This window comes from Pygoscelis adeliae, unplaced genomic scaffold (assembly GCF_000699105.1).
Source record: "Pygoscelis adeliae isolate BGI_AS28 unplaced genomic scaffold, ASM69910v1 Scaffold25, whole genome shotgun sequence".
In the NCBI taxonomy this organism is placed as follows: Eukaryota; Metazoa; Chordata; class Aves; order Sphenisciformes; family Spheniscidae; genus Pygoscelis; species Pygoscelis adeliae.
In genome coordinates this window covers 2,974,947-2,984,194 of record NW_008824808.1, presented here as the reverse complement: position 1 = coordinate 2,984,194, position 9,248 = coordinate 2,974,947, and the positions used below count along the sequence as shown (strand labels likewise).

Below are 9,248 nucleotides of genomic sequence, written 5' to 3'. Positions count from 1 at the left end.
TACAATAATTCTTGACTGCAAAGATGGTGAGAATGAAAACGTGCTCAATAACATGATCTGCCTCAACATGCATGGAGAAAACTGACAATAACCTGACCGTAAGAAAAGTATCACCCTAAAATACCAGGCAAATCCACCTGAATGACAAATGCAACGTAACCATTAGATTGAGTTTTTGTTACAACACACATCCTTTAGGCACAAGCAAAACATTCAGTAAGAAGATAGCACCTTTAAGAAACTCCATCTACTTTCTTGAACTCCAGGTCCTAAAGGAAAAGCCCCAACAGCATTTTCCTTAATGTTACTAGATAGCAGGAACAAGTTCAGGGGGTTGACTTAAAAACAAATAAACAAAACCCAAACCAAAACCAAAACCAACCAAACAAGAAAAAGACACAGCTCATTCTTACTTAGTTATGAAGATCAAGATTCCTTGCATTTATATGCAATACTAACAAATGCTATACAGTACCTGACAGTATTTCTCCCCCCCTTAAACAAACTACTGATACTACTTCTAACAAAAGCAGATTTTTACTTTTATTTTTTCCCCTTGAACAAATCCTTAGGTTCCTGATGATTGGCTAATGAACCAACAGAAAAGCTGGAATGAAAGAAATAAGCATAATGAAGACAGTTTGTATTGTAGGAAAAAGTTATTTCAACAGAAAACTGACCTGATCAGCAGAACTTCGCAGGAAAGACAGGCATCAGCGGGGGAAAACCCCACAGCCACAATCGCTGCCTCTACTGTGTATTTTCTATTTTAATTCCAACTAGACTTCCATTTGTTTAGCGATACTAAGAGGTAAAGGGATCAACTGCCCTGGAACTTATCTATGTGGTCAAGTTTCTCTCACCGTGCTAGCAATGGAAAAGCTACATGGACTGCAGCATTATGAAGAGCTGTAGCACAGCTATAGCTGAACAATGGTGCTGTTATCCCATTTGTCTCAATTTGCTCCAAGCCAGTTAGACAACATGATAAAAACGTGTGACAGCTCCTTTATACTAAATAGACAGCAATGGAGTTGCAACAGTGAAAAAAGCCAAGAAAACTACAAACCAAAACTGAAGTCCTTTTAATGGTTATCTTCAGGAGGCGAACAGATGCCTCGCATACTGTGTGATGTATTCTAACAAAACAGGTAGCCTAAGCTTCCCTTGCCTGTTGCTCTGCCTCATACTTAAGTAGAAAGGGCCTTGCAAAAAAGGTTTGCTTCCTTCTCATTGCAAGAATAATATCACTCCATGCACAAGGTGACCTTGACCAAAAGCACTACATCATTCAAACCGCATTAACCAACTGAAGGGATTGCTCATTTTGCATTCTAAGATGAGCATAACATACTAGCTTTTCCCTCCCCGTTTTACCAATAGCCCTGCAAGTCTTCTCACCCATCTCATCAAATTCCAAGAGCTTGCCTTCTCAAGGCAACACATCTCCTCTCCTCTGAATACTAGGCTCAAATGTCCAAGAAGTGTCACAGCTTATCACTACCTCTTGAAGAAAGCAGCAGATTGTGTGACCTTGTACATAAAACACATCTTTATCCCCACACTTTCCTATAGCTCCTAAACTTGAGCATCATACATTCCCTATTTCTTGTACACATCAGTTCCACCAGGGGATGGCAGCAAGAGAAAACAGGAGACATCAGAAGATGAGACCGTATTTATCCTGTATTTCGCTAACTAAAGCTTACTTCCTTTATGAGCTTCCAAAGGAGCAAGATGTCCCAAATAAGACTCAGCATACATAAATACTATTTTATAAATTCAGGTACACACTTAACCTGCACCTACTAAGAGGAGTAGTTACACTACCATTTTTTTACTTGAAAGATCTCATTTAGTTCACAGAATTATTCAACTCTGGTTTTCTGACGCTGCTCTCTCAGCCAGCACTGGATGCTATGTAGAAGACGAGATATAATTCCGCATAATTCAAAGGGGCTTGTAATACACATTTTTCTAAACTTCTACACACGAGATAACTATTTCAGAAAGATCCGATATGCACATTTTGGACTAGTTTTATTGCAACTAAGTGACGACAAACTGCCTACAAAACAAAAGTCTACTTCTCCTGAGAGACAGGTACCCAAATAAGACACCTTCCTCTTGGCTCATCCCTTTAAAGAACAGATCTGATGATGTAACACTTTGGAGGGGAAAGGGGCAACACACCTTACACAGGCTTAAATGAAGTAAGTAGGATATTCAGAAGGAATTGTGCAATTTTTAAACTTTTTGCTTCAATTGTTAAAAATAAATAAAATTACCATGATACAACTTCTCTGTACTGGAAGCTCAACAGCCTGTCAAGAAGGGAAAATCACCACAATATTCACATTGTATACACTTCATTTTTATCTTTCATTATCTCTATTAACATAAAGTATTAATAATATCCACACAGCGTATTACACTGCTACGACCACAAAAAAGTGCAGTTGTTTCAGCTTTACAAGAAACACGATTCAAATCACCATTGTCATCATGCCCAACAGCAAGCAAACAAAACCGAGACTTCATACAAGTATCACTTTCAAATAAATGGACAGATTTACATAAATTGAAATTTAAATGCCACTGAACACTAGTTTACCCAGAATTTTAGAGCATCACATGAAGGAAATATAATAATATTTACATTACTCTAAGTTTAGCATAAGATCACTTCAAAAAGCCATAGCGCACACGCTCAGAAAACAAAAAGCTGTTGGTGTTTTGAGATTTCCCCCTACCTCTTAAAGGACATTTCTGCTTTTGGAAAGGAGCACTACTCTTGCAACTGAAACCACCTTTTCTTCACAGAATAAACAAGCCACTACGATTTCTAAGAGATTTCACGATGCTATTGTCAGTCAATCTGAAAGGAAAACTCTTTATATATTTTATTCTAAATAGCTCCCCATTTTCTCCCATAATAGTTATTCTACAAAACCACACAGTTAAATTTTTAACAAATGGCAAAAATTGCAAAAAATTTATAGAAGAGGAAAAAAAAAGAAGAAAAAATGCATTTATCAAATCTCAGGTATGAGTTGATACAAAATAATTTTAACAGTTAACTATTAGTAAACATCAATCTGTTGCCTGTGCTTACTGAATATTCCTTTTACTGCATATTTCAAAAAGTTTCAAATCTCACAGTCTACAGAACTATATGATAGACATTTCCTAAGAAAAAAGTGCTATGACCTCTGTATTGGATAGGTGCGTGATGACTCAAAAGTAAGTTATAATATATGCACCATTAACTGCAGTATACGTTAGATGAGCATGAGGAAAGTCACATTAGAAAAATTAGAGCAGCATTGCTAAATAGATCTAAACAAATCAACACAACCTAAAAAAGAAAACAAAAACCCCTGAACAGTTTATCTCTACACTGCAAAAAGCTTTCTGAAGTACTTCCAAAGGAGGAAAAAAAAAAAAAAAAGGCAGTTACTTCTCCAGCACCTGCTAAGCCTGTATTAAAAGGCCAATAAAAGATATAAGCTCATACAAGAATAAAACCTGGCCGTTAAACAGTGTAAGATCAGCAGTTCTATAAAGGTCATGGTGAAATGCACAGTTCACCCAGCTCTTTGTTGTGCTGTCAGGAAAAAGAAAAAAAAAAAAGAGAAGGCATACTCACAAATGCTACTTTCTCCATAAGAAGCTCTCTCATGATATTAAAGCGACAGACAGAAACCCTCAGAAGACAAAACCTTACCAAATGGGGCTATATCTGTAAGAAATCCCCGACTACAGCTGTAGCCTTCAATTTTACTCTTTAAGGACAGCAATCAAAATTAAGTTTCTCCAGTATTATATTACATCATTTAAGAAAAATATGAACTGTAAGCAACGATCAAAGAAGTGCTTTCTGACACAATACATGCATTAGATTATTCCACAAGTTATGACTCCTCAAACCTGGCAGTCCCAGAAGGGCTTGCAGGACGGCAGTAATTACTGAGTCCAACCACAGACCTCTGCCCATGTTTTATTCTGTTTGGCTTCTCCAATTCAAAGCTACGCTTGTATGCACTACTGCAAATGCCCCAGAGCTGTCACTCTGAAGCACCCGAGTTAATTTTGATCCCTCTGGAGTTGCAATTCATGAGATAATCTGTGCTAGAAGAACCAGTTAAAGTGAAAGATTTCCCACTAAAATATTTAAAGTAATGTACAGACAAGTTAATGTCTATGAATACAACTGATGTCCATCTCGGCCTACTTAAAGCAAGCTTTACAATCCCACTTACCACACATCCCATCCCAGGAAAGGTCTCCCTAATACTTTTGCCTGCAGCAAAGAAACATGTTACATTTATATTTTTTTTGAATGATCAGCACATGAAACAGCCTATTTAAAAGGACTTTAATCTTTACTTCCAAAAATAAATACATTAAGTGAATAGTATTAGTGTTTGTATTAAATAATTAATGTTTTTAGAAAAAAACCAACCCGAATACACTGTTGACAGGACATAGTATTAAGTTCTAGCAGGAGTAACGATGTCCACTGTTTATAAGCATACGAGTTTGAAGAGACAGCACCACTTAAGTTTTCTTTCACATACTGTAGAAAAGAATGGTTTCCAGAAACCACTTCTGTTGTTCATTGACACTTAATGTAGGTTATAGGACAGCTTTGATTTAATATATTAAATATCTTGCGAGTAAGAATGTTTTCCCATTTCTTACTAATGCTTGGCAGAAATACAGCTTTTCTCTTCACAGAGCTTTACAAATATTAGTCATTAACACCATGGGAGGTAGTTAAATATAAAACACATTCTACATATGAGGAACACAGGATGCAGAGGCTCTAATAGCAAACAGACCACTGCACAAACAGATTTCTGTAGTTTGAAACGCTAATCTTATTCTCGGATCAGGAGGAGACATAGTAAAAGCAGGATTACATTGAATTTTTCCCAGTATTGAGCAGATTTCCATTTTGCCCCATCTTTTGATTTGAAAGAGAATAGAAGGGTTTTCAAAATATTTCCAAATGTCAAATGCAAATAATTTCAAGATGGTATTTTCCTGATTTTTTTCAAGGCTACTGAGAGTCTGACCATTTTACTTTGTTTACCTTCCAGACCTGAGGGGTTTGACTTCATAATGGTAGTATGAACAGTCTCCAGCTGTTAATAATAAGAGTATAATTTTTGTACTGCTTTACCTTGCCTTACACAGAAAGGTGTATATATGCATGTAGACAAAAAAAATAAAATTCAAGAAATGCCTTTGATCCACAGGAATCCTGAATGAGTGCATTGCAGTCCTCACCTTAATTTCAGAAAAGTTGTACTGCTTTTTTTTCTTTTTTTTAAAACACACTCCAGCACAGCAATGGAAAATACAGAATTCCTGCAGTCAACATCAAAAACTCCACACAGTATAAGCAGTATATGGCACATGATGCTAAAACAAGCAAGACTCCCAGTCTCTTTAAGCATCTATCGTTTTGCATCTCTCCCTCAGAAATCTTTGGTTCTCTTTGATTCCAGTCGTGAACAGCCTGTTCTACACAGAGAGACATCGCTTTTACAGATACTTACTCCATTTTTAGAGCAAAAAATCTGCATACACACATCTCAGTAGCTGCTAGCTTTGGCCACTGCTTATCCTTCTGTATGGACAAAGTCCACAGCCCCAAAGCACGCCCTAGGAGTCCGTGTGTACAAGGGCACAGCCCTGCAGCCTCAGCATACTTGGTGCTCTTTCAGAAACACATCAGACCTTCAAATCGCTTTCATTTTGCTGCCTCCAGGAAATGGAAAGTTACTGCCTCTAAGCTCACAAACCAGTTCACTGTAGTTCATCTACCGTGAACATCTGGGTAAGCTAGATGAGCCAAGCAAAATCTCCTTAGGTACAACAGGCAATTTTTTCAACCTCAAGCTTTTTACGATAAATAATCTACTCTCACAAGAATTAGAAAAGTACTAAAAAGCCCATTTTATGACCACGGTGCTTGATAAATTTTACTTTCTCTGAACACTTTCATACTCCAGTATCTTCATCACTAATCTGCAAACCCTATGCATCCTCATCATAATGTATTCAATTTGCCTTTCTGGGGATGCTGTCACAACCACCACTTTCCCTGACAACTATCATCAGAAAAGGAAAGGGGGGGAAAAAAGCCCCAAAAGTTGGAGTCAATGAAATATTGTCCTCTCAACATCATATAATCCTGTTTATTAAACTATTAAATTTCATCTTGAAACTAATTAGAAGCAATGCTGCCAAAGAAACACAAGTAGGAGCAAGATGGCTTCTGGCTGTTAAACCTTTCTAGCACCAAATATAAGTATATTCAAAGGTTACTGAAAAACCCATATGTTCTCATGCTAACACTGAATGTTATTTTAATAGGCACTTTTTTGGTGTTCATTCCTTCCCATTTCAAAATGTTTATAAAGAACAACTATTTACAAAAGTTAAGAGGGTTTGTTTGGGGTTTTTTAACTCTTCTTTTGTAAAACAAACAGTAGGTCCTACCTCCCAGACATAAGTTTCCTCCCACTCAATTCAACCGTCAGGTTAATTCACATACAGTAAGTTCACAAGTTCAGTGATGAGATATTTTGAAAGCCTTGTATAATTGCATTAACTTTTAACTCAACTGGAAACACACCTCACCTGTCACAGCTATTAAAAGGCAAGTTAAACTGAGTCGCCCTGATGGCCCTTGGTCACCCTGCAATTCACTAACATACCATCTGGAGGTTTTCAAGTCACAACTGGACAGCGTGCTAGATATAATCTCATCTAGGCTCCCTTTTCCACAAAGGGTTGGACCAGATGATCCTTCCAGGTCCTTTCCAACCTGGGCTGTTCTACGATTCTGTGATTCCATATTCAGGTTTACACCTCATTATTTCAGACAAACCTGGTCATTCGAACACAAGTTCCTGTTAGCAGCTTGTAAGTGAATGACTTTGAATGTTCACGTTACTTACGCTTCACCTCCCTTCTCAAACTTCATTTCTTCTCCCCAAAAATATTGTCAATCTTTAGTAGCATCTACCATTTTATACACTAAGAACTCCACATAAAAATATTATATAATCATGTAAATAATAGTTAATTAATGCAATTATAGTATAAACATATAACAAAAACATAAGACAGACTGCAAAGTTGATTGTGGATAAATCACATACAGATGTAGTTTCTAAAAGTCCCCTTAGCGGAACCCACCATTGATTTCTATCAAGCTAGTTACTAGCCTGACTCTTGTATTAATCCTGTCATCGCCATTTTAACAAACTGGATCTCGTTGCCACTGTAACTGTTTTATTGAATACGGACTCTCTATCTAGACTTCCTCTGTTTAGAAAATACCTGTGAAAGAATGAAAACATATATCAAAAGGTAAATCCACACTGCATTTTATCCCATTTACTTCTACCTTTTTGCTTATTTTCTTCAAAATCTATTCTAAAGAAATCAGATATCGATAGCACGAGCAGTAACTGGTCTGCACTTTTTCCAGGGTAGTTTCCACTTTCCTAAGTGGACATCCCTCATTTAACATTTTCCAGTCATAACACACAATCCCCAATTCAATGCTTCTATTGATATCGTAACAACAAATGTTACTGGATTTGCAACTTCATGTACAGTTTTTCCAACGCTGTGAGATGAAGTTACTCTATTTCTCCACCCTGAGTATACAAAATACAGTTTGTTCATGTATTTGACCTGATAATGTCAAACTTTCCCCACCTTTTAACTATCACGTAGGAAACAGACATACTGAAAACCAAATCAGAGTATTTGCTGAAATTTACGCAATCTTAAAATTATCTCTAATTTATTACCCATTTTTGCTGCACGAAGATGTCACTTCACCCTCTTTGCTCTTCTAAAGAACTTTTTACTATTTAATTTTCATCATAAAACATAACCTAGCTTGTATCCTGGCAATGGTCACTTTATACTTTTCCGAACTATAAACTGTAGCATACAGGCACTGGAGGGGAAAAAAAAAAAGTAGTTTTAGAAAAAATGTGGGGTTTTGTGGGGGGAGGTGGCTAAAACCCTCATATAATCTCATCTAGAGTTCACACAACCAGTGTTTTCTGCCTTCTGACTTCACTCAGAGTTGTTGGCTCAAAAATTGTGCTTAGAATTTGGGGAAATAGTCTCCTACTTGTTGTAGTGCAATCATGTGATCAACACTTACTTCTATCACAAGTTCTTTTACAAAATATCAATTATTCAAAGAACAAAATGTAGTAGTAATCTTACGATTTGTTTTGGTTTCTATGATAAAAATTCCAGGATACACGTGCTAACAGATAACTGGTATTATTAGCAGTAGTAGCATTTGATCACGCACCAATATCCAGGAAATTAAATGTTTCCCATAGTCCACAATAACACCTCTCAGAAAACGCTGCCTCAGAAGAGCACCTGACCTTTGGAGCCCAGAGCAGACTTAACTGTTATGACAATAATCCTCCCCTCAGTCTGCTTTTTCCAGAGCTGGCTTCCAGTATGCTTACACGCAGTGTAAGACAGCAGGGGAATTAAGGGATTCCTCGAGAAATGCAAAAGCTCCTAAAACCACTCACTGGAACAGTTTACAGCCCAACCCACTCTCACTTGTAAGTTGCTGGAGCACAGATTTATTTAAGGAGGGTGGAGTAATGTCCCTGCCAGGTGAAACACCAGGATTTAAAGCTGGAATTTCTTAGAAGTTGAAAGCATCACTAGCATATAAGACTATCTCACCACTCATCTGTACTCCCTTCTTCCAAACCAACGCAGCCTGCAACACCTGTATTCCAGTCTCCTCCAGTATTTCATCATGGTTCTGTTTTCACCTGTGCCAAAAATCCTACTTTGTTCATTTCCTTTGCCAGATTCCCCTGTACTAACGCACAAATTGCTGCTCTAAGAACTCACCCAGTTTTTCAGCTTAATTAGGTGCAGCTTTTTGGCTAGTTTTATTGCCGACCTGAGACCCACTCCCAACTGGTTGGCGGTGCCTTTAAACTGCGCTCACCGTCCCTCAACAGGGATGCCCCTCTTCACCCAGCTACCCTTCGCCTGTAAAGCGAAAGCAGGCGGGGACATCACCCAAGACCCTGCCAGCCTGCTCTTTCCACGAGGAGAGCTGTACTTTAAGAAGAGAAACTGAACGAACAGGCAGAACCGCCTCCGTCCCCAGGAGGAACCGCTCCTATTCCACCGGACAACGAGGCGCGAAGCTCCCCGGCCCCCCC

General features: G+C 38.0%; 1 protein-coding gene across 1 annotated transcript in view; it reads right to left on the bottom strand.

Moving 5' to 3' along the window:
- Positions 1 to 7,321, bottom strand: part of AZI2 (5-azacytidine induced 2) — a 24,775-nt gene extending 17,454 nt beyond the window's left edge. Inside the window, exon 1 of the mRNA XM_009324177.1 lies at positions 7,216 to 7,321. The gene's annotated coding sequence lies outside the window, so the exon portion shown is untranslated. The remainder of the gene's footprint in view (positions 1 to 7,215) is intronic.
- Positions 7,322 to 9,248: the final 1,927 nt, after the last annotated feature.